Here is an 11,701-nt window from a genome sequence, read left to right on the forward strand (position 1 = left end):
CCTGTGATCGTGATGAATAGTGAGTCAACTTTGAGAAAGTGATGCCTACGCCAGTTCCTGAAGATAAACGATTTGTCCAGGTAACGTGTGTGTGTGAGTATGGGGCCCAGAGAAATATGAAGACAGCGTATCAAAGTTCTCTCTATAATATCAATAGTCCATTTTTATTAGGCATCACTGTTCGCTTTCTGTGATTTTCCTATTCACATATGACATGTTTGAAACGATCTGAATTATGCTGGATCATGCAATGAGACATGGTTGCACGTGTCTGACTGGCCAACCCAGAGGCAAAGGCGGAAAACCTACCTCCTGATATGAAGGGTAAGGCTTTGGGGCCAGCTGTCCAGCTCAGGTTATATTCTTTTGTATATGTAAAAATACATAATTGTAAGTAAACAGCAGTCGAACAAATTTTAAAAGAGAGTAATCATTGTAAAAAGTAACATTCTTCTGAAAGCAATGCTTTTATAAAGCTTTTTGTCGGTGAAGCAGTAATTGTTTATTTTATAGGGTAAACGCTATTACTTTGTGTTTTAATTTATGTATTAATTTAATTATTCATTCAGCCATATAGTATTTATAGAGCTAATTTCACAAGCAGACCAAGAGAGGATCAGCTCAAGGATTGTAAAACTCGAGATAATTGTTGCTTCACGCTTCTGGCCAAGCAGAAGAGAGGACAGAGAAAGAAGCCACTCTCCCTGTGACCCTGCCCCCTCACGCTCCCCTGCCCCTCCCCCCTCAGCGTGCACCCTGGCCGCAGCACGCACTACTTTTGATGCCTTGACAAAACTTCAAAAATAGAGGAGATGAAAATCTTATTTTTCCTAAAACGTTTGTTTGAAACGAAAGTAAACGCGTTCAGGACGGTGGACACAGCAGTTGCTCGTGGGCTTCGGAGAAGGTAATTAACAAGAAAAAGCGTGGGTTTTCTTTACCCAGTGATAACGGACCACGTGACCGTGTGTTTTCCACGTCGAGTGCCGTGTTTAGATGCCGCAGACAAATTTTTGTTTCATCGATTATCTAATTAATATTATAAAACCTCGGTTGTATTCCGTCGGTATCATAGAAACGCGGAATGGTGCCCTTGCACGGAATGCTGTGGGTGCCTTAGCTTAAGAGGTCTCTGTGAAATGCCTGATTTCCCACGCTGTCTCGGGTCACTTGGCTGAAGACCCGCCCCCTTCCTTTCTTGCTTCCTAGCTCTCTGAAACGGCACTCTCGCTGCATGTGCAACTCGTGATTGAGGCATAACTTATCCAATAAAACTGACCCCCAAACGGTTTGCTCTCTGCTAGTGCCCAGCGTCCCTAGAGGAACTTACTTTCCGTCTTTGCATAAAAACAAGTGGGACGATTAGGTCCCCACCTCTTCTTGAGAGAGAACGGGTGTGGGGTCACACGAGGCTGATCACTGCACTAAAGTAAGGGTTTAGTCTCAAAAACCAAATCTTAATAAGTACACTAGAAACAATAAAACCACTTTGGGGTCAAAGCAAGTTTCCTAAAATCTGTACGCACATAGCATAACTATTAACGGGTCCTGTCTGCGCACTTATTTGTACCCTGATAATCTCAGGATCGCCACAGATGACAGGAGATCCATGCACTAATGAAATCAGGGTTGACACCCAGTGTTCTCCATCAATAATGAATGAGCTGGAAAGAATAAATCCAAAGAGCCGTAAACCCTTCGTTTTAGACACGAAGGAAATCAATACTCATCTCGTCTGGTCGAAGTAAAAGTACGAGTTGTTTGTCAGACTCTTCTTCACGTTTTCCCTCCCCAGATACGAGGATTTTGATGCTGTCAGATGGTCAAACATTTTGTTTTTGATGCTGTCGGAGAATTTGATGGCTACGTTCGCTTAGAAGAGAGAAGAATAACACACTGGACAAACTCATTCCCAAACTACTCGTTTTAAAAACTGGCCGTATGTTAATGAAATGAAATCTAATGAAGAAGCCTCCTCACAGGTCCGCCAGGGAGTCCTCCCCTGCTGCCTCTTGTTATCGCTATGAAGACTGATATAAACATAAATATTGTGACCGTAGCGTGATTGTGGGGTCAGGGCTACGGCAGCGAACTGGACAGAGGACTCGGTTCCCGCCGAGCTTGGATCTCGAAGCGCTTTGGTCCCGAGCCCCTTCTCCTGTTCTTAGCTTCTGATTCTCGAATTTTGGAAATTCTTGGAATGGGTCCCTCGGCTTCCCCACAAAGCCTTAGATTTGAATTACGTGTGTTTCTCAGCGCCGCTGAGGCTTCTTTTACCCATTTTTCGCTGACTTACTGTATTCCAAGAACTCATTCCTATAAACATTGCCAGACGTCTCTCAGCCTCGACCTTACACAAGCACACCTCGTGTACCAACCTCTGTTTTGCGAAGGTCAGATTGGTATATATATATATGTATGAATCCACTTTGTAAAAAGTCGGATGCCTTTAGGGAGATATTTATGTTTTAGAAGGAAAAAAATAGTATTTTTTTAAACTATAGACTTGCTTCTGTCCTGTCTTTTAGTGTCTGCTAAATTCTAAATTATTTTGTTTATTGAATCAGGCTGAATGCAGTGCGCGCACGCGAGAAGGGTTCTAATTTAATCTTTACGACTCTGCTTAGGAAATTGTAATCAAGAAAAGGGTAACTTTGGACTCTAGGAGTTCACAGAAGGAAGTTATCCAGAAATAAGCTTCTGGGAACAAAGGAAACAAGACAGTATTGACGAAGGAGTTAATTTAGCAGAACCGGTGATGAGCATGACAACCAAAAACTTGAGAAATATACGCAGATAAGTGGCAGTCGTCTGAGACGCAGATACCTGCCTTTGAACGACCAGCTGTTCGTTTTCTTTTCTTTTCTTTTTTTTTTTGCCTTCCTATTTCACATACAAAATGAACTCAAATCACAACAATTTTGCCTAAATGGGCGTGGCAGAATTTTCAATCTTTACAAGTCCGACTTTCAGCTAAACGAAGTAGTAGTGTTTATGTTCAATGATACAACCTAAAAAAGATTTTTTAAAAAGTAATTGTCCTCGTTGGACCAGCCTTCGGGGAAGCGTGCTGGACGGTTCGAAGGGACGTCATTGCCCTACAGGTCCCTGTGGCCTTTCTCCTGCGTGCGTATCCGCCTGAGGCTCTGGGCTGCTCTTCCTGCTGTGGCCCTAGCAAGGGCGTGTGCCTGTGCCACCTGGGGATTCTCCACCTCGGCCTCGGGCTGTGCACACCAGACTCCTTGCCCCCAGATGTCCCTCCGCTCCATTCAGGTCCTCCCTCCGGGCTCTGATAAGATGTCCCCTGCCCTGACCTTCCCCTCCTGACAACCTTATCTCAGGAGAAGCCAGGACCCAGGAAGCAAGGCCGATCTCGTTTTTCAGAGTTAACTGAGTTTTGCTTTTACAGGATAAACGCTCCCTGCTTTCGCGTGCTCCTGACATTCCTGGAACTGCCCTCCCAACGATTTCCAGCCTGTCATCAGACCTTTTCTCTGCCTGTCCACACCTCAGGACACCGGACCTCCTCCGCTCCGTGCCGTGTGCGCTCTTAAAGGGCTTTGAGATGCTGCGGGCACGTGGGCAGCTGTCCGTCTCCCACTGCCGACGCCCCAAGCTTAGTGGGAACTGAACGCCCGCATCGCTCCTGTCCTGCTGAGCGCCGTGTCCTCGTGGGTTTCGTAGTAATTTCTCGGACCCTAGTATCAGACTCTACGTTAATATGTAGTAAATGTCGCGTTTGGCTCGTAATTTCCCATCGTTACTATATTTCTGGTGTTGAATTCTTTTAGCCGACATACTTATTTGTTGGTCCTCTCAGAAATCTGTTATAAAACTTCCCAAGGTGGAATTCTTTTTGGCCCAGAGGTGTGGTTAAAGCTCGTTGGAACAGCCAGTCCTCAGAGCACGGTGACACTTTGGAAGTCATTCCGCAGAGCTGTGAGAGCATGACTAATAACGACGAACACCTCAGCTCGGCCTTCGCCAAGGACGCGTCACTCCCGAACCCCGGGCCTTGGCCACTGTGCCCAGGTCCGCGCACCTGACGACAGAGTGCCAAGACTGCCCCCTCTCCTCACGGACATTCACCGCGTGCTTGGTCCCTAGGACCCTCGTCCACCCTCGTGGCTGCAGGTACGAATTATGTGGCAACAAAGTTCAAGGGTAAGTCCCCGGCCCTGAGCCGCGCGCGCCAGCTGTCTGGAACGTGCTTCAGTGACGATTCTCGTGAAACGGGACCCTCTCACCGCGGGAAGCCACCGTCTCGGCGTTGACACGTGTGGCTAGTAGACGAAGCTTCATTACGCCTGGCCGTCCCGGCCACGGCAGCCAGCACGCCCTGGGAGTGACAGTGCCCACTGCACCGTGTGACTCTGTGGAGCTCCCGGCACAAACGGCGAGCGAACGAGTGGCCCCACGGGGCAGACTGTCACCGGACCGACCACAGGAGCACATCGGGAAGCCGCTCGCCCTGGCTGCGGGCTCGGCCTGCTCCGGGCTGTAACGGAACCCCAGGCTCGGTGGCCGCGGACAGGGGCTCCTGGCCAGTCACAAGGTCCTCCCGCCTGAGCGCGGTAGAGGTGGCGGGCGGGGCTCTGCGGGCCTCTGACACGTGAGGGTGCCTCCCAGAGGCTCCACGTCCCCAAATACCAGCACATTGGGAATCAGTTCAGCACATGAACTTGGGGGACAGAAGCATTCAGTCTGCAGGGTACAGGAAGAACGCAGTGTCTGGCCCTCACGTTTCTAACCACCAACAAAGCTGCGAGGTTCTGGCTAATCCTGTCATGGTCCTCAAGACACCCAGGCAAGAGGGACCCCGACTGACATCCGTCATTTCCAAGGGCCTCAGTAGTCACAAGCGGGCGCGCATGCACACACACACACACACACACACACGCACACACACACACGCGCGAGCTATGTCGCTGCGACCTGTGCTGTCCAGGTCCTAAGGATGCTTCTCCATCTCGTACTCCAAGTCCTCGTAACAAAGCACAACCGCATCTGAGTGACAGGAAGCTTCGCATCGGTGTCGCCGTTATTCTTGAAGACAAGTGCTATTTTGCGTTGCCAAGAGGACTCGTGTGATGGATGTGCTTAGATGCTAGAGAAGACGAATGAATTAACTTGTCAGATCCGTCCTCTCAGATGCCAAGATGTCACAGATTCCTGCACGGTGAGGTACGGTGTCAAGCATCTCTGGCTTCTCTCGGTGCCCCGATTTGTGATGCCAGAGCACCCACGAGTTAGCGCAGTGGTCACGACAGTGGGACGCAGTGGCTGAGGACCGTTTTCCAACATCAAATAATCCATTCTGTTTTTAAACTAGAGACGGTGGGGGCGGGGGAGTAGAGACAGAGATTCGTCATAAGGTGCTGGCTCACGTGACTCTGAAGGCTGATGGACCCCAGAATCCGCAGGGCGACTGGCACCCTGGAGACCCAGGAGAGCCGATGTCCACAGGCAGGAAAGCAAGCAGCGCCCAGACGAGAGGCGGGCAGGAGGAAGGGGTGCTCACTCCCTCGGGGGACAGAGGGTCAGCTTTTTTGTTTTACACGTGCTTTCAAGGCACCGATGAGACCCTCCCACAAGAGACTGGGTCACCGGTCTACAGACTCAAATGTCAATCTCATCCAAACAGTGGACTCTCACAGAGACGCCAGAGTCGTGTTGGGCCAAAGTCTGAGCGCCCGAGATCCGGTCACCGACATGTGATGAGTGAAGAGTAGGATTGGGCAGGAGGAGGCGTCGAGAGTTTCTCATGAAGACGGGATGGGTCCAGTTCACCTTGATCCTTAGCATGGGGACGGGCAGCGCAGGAGATTCTGGATGAGGCCGAATGTTAAAACTACCACGAAAGCACGGAATCCTGCACGAGGGCCGTGGCCACCAGGAGAGAGCGTTTCGCAGATCCCCGGAGAAAGGGAAAGTAGGTGACCTTGGCCACCAGGTGGCCTTGGTGCCAAGCCGTGCTTCCCGTGCTCGGCCCTCGGGGACACAGAGGCAGCCTCCTCTCCGGGGGGATACGGGGACCCCCGCGCTGGCTCAGCTTGCCTCGGGCTGCTCGGCCTTTGTAGACACTGTCACCCGCCCACCGGGGTGTTTATTGTCACTCAAGGGCAGCTCCCAGCCCGCTGGCTCGCTCAGCCTCTCCAGAGTCCTCACCGCCGGGCCCGTCCCCCTGACGGAATCCTAACACGTTTGATCCCGTCGTGGCCTCTGTTCCTCCAAGAACTGGACCCACACGGGGCCAGACAGGCGTCTGGACGGGAGCAGGGCAAGCAGTTCCGGAAACAGAATTAACCAGTTGTCGCTGACTCTACGGGACAGCACAAGGAACATCGCGTCCTGCCTGGGGGTGGAATGGTGACTGCTTGCGTGAGGGTTTAGAAACGGCCGGGGACACTCGCGGGACACTGCGTGCGTTCACTGCCAGGTCCGCGGTGTCATGGGCCCCTGGGGAGAAGTGCCCATCATGAGCCCCTGAGGCTGACAAGGGTCAGAGGGACGTGCTCGACAGCCAGGCAGAAGAAGGCTACTGAAAAGTACGGCCAATTCTCATGACTTCGTGCTACACGCAAGCTAACAGGGTGGCCTGCCACAGTCTCACAGACGACGATGGGAGACATGAGACTTGTGGATCAGAAACGAGCAGGTTGTCACTCACGGCAGATGCAGGAGCCGGGGTGTCACCACCGCACTGGTGCCACAAGCCCAATCAGCACAGAGCCACATGGAGAGGGGCGGACGACACCTGGACACTTAGAGAGTTGTGTTACAGAACAGGGACCTCGAGCTTCAGAACCCCAATATTTGATAACGCGTAGTGAACATGTCCGTCCCGTCCTATAGGGATGACACTATTTTCCAAGGCTGTTTTTTATTCAGATGTCTTTCAAAAGACAGTCTTTGAAAAGAACATTCTAGGGCTTGTTCACGAAATATGCAGAAACACGAGAGACCCAAGGAAAATTGTCTCTCAATGCAAACCACTAGCTAACATATGGTAAGATAATCAAATTGTCTGGAAAAACTGAAATGGAGCAATAGAACTACCACGTGACCCAGCAACTCCACTGCTGAGTATTTATCCAAGGAAAACAAAAGCACTAATTCAGAGAGATGGCTGCACCCCGTTTCCTGTGGCTGCCCTCACAAATGACCACACGTTGGGTTGCTTAAAACAGCAGAAATTCAGGAGCCAAGACTGTACAATGGGGAAAGGACGGTCCCTTCAATAAATGGAGTTGGGAAACTGGACAGCCACTCACAAAAGAAGGAAACTGGACCACTACCTTACACCACACACAAAAGTTAACTCATGGTGGATGAAAGGCTTGACCGTAAGACCCGAAACCATAAAACTCTTAAAAGAAAACACAGGCGCTAAACCCCTTGCCATCGGTAACAAATGTAACAAAAGGCAACGAAAATGAGCAGGACATCAAACTAACAATACTTCTGCACAGCAAAGTCCACACAATGAAAAGGCAGCCTACTGAAGGGAAAGGAAATGTATACATCTGACGAGGGATTAATATATACAGAACACATACAGAACTCATACAACTCGATAGCAAAAACAAACAAAAAAAACAAACAAAAAAAACAATGAAAAAACGGACAAAGGATCTAAATAAACATTTTTCCAAAGAAGACATGCAGATGGCCAACAGGTACATAAAATGATGCTCGACATCACTAATTTTAAGGGAAATGCAAATCAAAACCACAATGAGCTAGCACCTTACCTGTTAGCAGGACTGTTATCAAACAGACGAGGAATGACAAGTGTTGGAGGGGACGTGGAGTAACGGGAGCCCTCGAGCGCTGCTGGCAGGGTTGCAAACTGGTGCGGCCATGATGGCGAACGGTACGCAGGTGCCTCAGAAAATTAAACACAGAACTGCCGCGTGACCCAGCGACTCCGCTGCTGGGTATTTATCAAAGAAAACAAAAGCACTAATTCGAAGGGACAGCCGCACCCCCACATTTACTGCAGCGTGGTCTACAACAGCCACGGCGCGGAAGTGTCCAGCAGTGGGTGGAAGGTACATGCAGTGGAATATTACTCAGCCACGAAAAAGCAAGAGACCCTGCCATTTGCAGCAACACGGATGGACCTAGAGAACGTTCTGCGAAGTGAAGTGAGCCGAGTAAAGACAAAAACCAATGACGTCACTTCTGCCACTGGATCTAGAGCCCGCTGTGACCGAGGGTGGCCTCGTCTGCAGACCCTTATGTTGGCCACGTCTGCAAGGATGCTTTTCCAGACGTGGTCGCGTGGTGTCTGTGGCCTGGGCAGACGGTGGTGTCAGGGAACCCTACAGCCGTTCCTGTGTGCCATCCGCCCTTCCCTCCCCCAGGAAACAAGCAGACCACCTTCAGACTCAGTTTACCATGCTGCTTCTAAATACCTTTCTGGGACATGCTGCTTATCCCTCTTAAAATATTTGTGACTGGAGCCAAAATGACCTGTTTTATAGAGAAAGCTGTAGAGAAAAACAGACATTTGCTTTTAATCTGCCAATAAAAGTGGAAACTATATAGGGCCGCGCCAAAAATATTAACTATACTCCGGGAAAGAGAAAAGAGTAAAGACACCATTTGATTTTTGATATTTAAGTTGGGCACATGAATATTAACCGACCTCAAAATAACACAATGGATCACTGCACTTCTGGACTAAAACAGTACATCTAACGCAGGTGTCATTGTCACAAGGCTCTCAAAAGGCTCTCAGACTTCGTCCGTTTAGAATATGTCATCTCGGGAGCCCCCGCTCCAGTGACAACATTCTCAACCGACAGCAAGCGCCGCAGGTGGCCATGTGCAAATCCCTCTTCTCTTACTTCCTTTTAAACACGAGTCCTGTTTCTCTCTGGAGAAAAAAAAAAATCTATATATCATACCCTATAGTTGTATTGATCAACAATAAAGCACAGATGCTGTAACAATGGCTGAGAATGTGTGTGGAGAGTTTTAAGACGCCTTTTAATACACGCTTCTGTGAGAAGACAAGCCTGCGGGACGAACCTCAGAACCCCACGGAAATCTGTTCCCAGATGGGCCTGTGCTCCCTCGGGGCTGCCGCCCTGCCCTCCTGCCCTGGTGTCAGTAATTGCATGGACAGCTGGGAGTTCCTGCTTAGACCATTTCTCTTCCTCCTGCATATTTATCGAAACACACCTCGTCGTAGCCCTGACTCCCGGAGGAAGCAGCAGATAACGCTCCGTCCCCTGGGCCCCGGCAGATGGTTTGAGTGCTCAGCCTTGCTGTTGGCACAGGACCTCACGGCAGCCGCGAAACTAAACCACATTAACCTCTGAAGGGAAAATGAAATGTCATCGGAACTTCAGGGACAGTGAGGTCACCGCACACAGAGTTTGTGCTTAATCCTAGATTTCAGGGGTGAAGTACCTTCGGTTGCAGAATAGTTTCCCAGTTTTGAAGACAAGGCAGATAGATGGGCCGAACATGTGGACTGCTGATTTACATGTCACAGTGAATCATTCGTGACCAGCAGGTCACATACTTCTAAGGTCTAAATAGCCATATTTTACTTTAATATAAAGGATACATAGCTAAGTTACCGAATACACATTTCCTGGTGTTTAGGCAACACAGCGTCATCGACATCACACACTGAAGACTCCGTGAAGCCATGTACTTTTTCACGGCTCTCGATGTCAACTGTCTGGACATTGTAAGCATTTTAACATGAGATTTTCAATTTTGACTCATTAGAGAAGGACATATTTCAAACAACCAGTATTTATCACCTCATCGATGTGATATTCCAGGCCCAGGTTTAAATTGCATTTTTAAATTCAAAATATCGAATCTTCTGTGGCCAATATTATTCCACCCTTTCTGGTTCCTCAGACGTGCAAGGATCCCGCCGCTCACCTAGCCCTCCCCTCTCACCTGGCCCCGCCCCACAGGCCCCGCCCCCACAGGCCCGCCCTCACCTGGCCCCGCCCCGCCTGGCCGTCTCCTTCCTCCAGCCCAGCATCCATCTCAGCCGCACGGTTGCTTCCCGACCACAGGTCTGCGTATTCCCTTTACCTGCTCCGAGTCTCCTAGTGACACTCGACCTCCTGTGACACAGGCCCAACCCTCTGACACAGGCCCAACCCCGTGACAGACGCCCACGGCCCTTTGCGCTGCGGCTCGCGTTTACCTGTCTCTGCACTCATGGCCAATCCCCGCCTCGACCTCGGCAACACCCCGCACTGAGCGGTCCCGTGGGGACCCCGGTGGCGCGTGTGCCCCTGTGGGTGACACGCCACTGTGCCTGCCGCGCTCTCCCTATGGACACGAGGGCCCGCCCCATCGCGTGGTGCAGGCGATGGGAAGTTACCTGTCATCGGGGCATATCGCGGAGGACCCCAACTCGCAGCCCAGGGAGAGGGACGTCCCTTCCCTGGCTCCGAAGATGGGGGCTGCCCCGTCGTGGGGCAGCCTGTGAAGAGGGTGACTCGGGAGCACTGCGGTCACCACGGGCGACAGGAAGCCGGGCCGGGTGGAGCACCCCGGCAGCGACGGCCCCCACCCCACCGCCCAGCCGCCAGGTGAGGGCACAGCCTCCCCCACCCCGTGCAGCACTGAGACCGTGAGCTGGGGACCGGTCGGACCATGGCCAGCTGACTGCCTATTTCTCTTCCCTCTTCCCGCCGAGTCCACACGTATGCAGGCGTGTACGGCAGAGAAATGGATACAGATTTTCGCCTAATTCTGCAAAAGAAGAAACGGCGATTTATTTCCACTTCTCTACCACCCAGCACGAGTGCTCGGTACCTGTTTTCGCGCATTAAATGTGTTTTAATAGCCACTTTTTCCATGTAATCATAACTATTGTAATCTATTATAATTGTCATTAGTCAACACTATGACCCAGGCACAGCGTAAACATTTTCCATACATTTACACTGACCCCGAGATAGCGTGATAGCAGCCCGTGTCTCACTGTCAGCAAACGATGACATCAGCATCCAAACCCGGCTCTGCCTGAGTCCAAAGTAACAGTTTCTTGCTTTCTCCCTTAATAGAACTAAACTCCTAATAAGAACCCTGGCATTAAGGTCCTTATCTACAGTTATACTATTAACAAAGCGTCATAATCATAATAATATGATGGTAATTTATTGTATACATAGTTAAAATGCTGGTGATAATTTATTATGTATACATTATTTATCATACATATTGCTTTTAGTTATTATAGACTGACAATAAATCTGTGACCTGATCACCAGGGGCGGAGATCTCCGCTTCACAAGTTTATACCTTCACGAAATGTCAAAACTCTGGAGCTCCGTGCAGGCTGCTTTACAGAGGAGCGAAGGACACGGACACTTGAGAAGCAGATGCCGAGGCGCACCCCTCACCTAGGAGGGCGCATCTGACGCGGCCTGGGGACGCTTAGGTGGAGAACGAGAGGACGGAGTTTGGCCGAGGATGGCACGGTCACAGGGGACAGGAACCACTGCATTTTCCCCACGCGTGTGTTTTCATAATGTTATTTTAAAAGTCGAAAGGAAGGGGTGATTCTCGTTTTCAAAGGGCCAATGACCATGCTTGGGTGCTGCAGCTCCGCCTGTAAGTGGCGGAGCCTGAGGGATGACGTGAACCTCTTGCCCACCAGGAACTGCGGCGCCACCTGGCGGTGCGGACAGAGAGGGCATTCGCTCTGCGT

The sequence above is a fragment of the Pteropus medius genome, unplaced genomic scaffold (assembly GCF_902729225.1).
Source record: "Pteropus medius unplaced genomic scaffold, Ma_sr-lr_union100, whole genome shotgun sequence".
NCBI lineage: Eukaryota > Metazoa > Chordata > Mammalia > Chiroptera > Pteropodidae > Pteropus > Pteropus medius.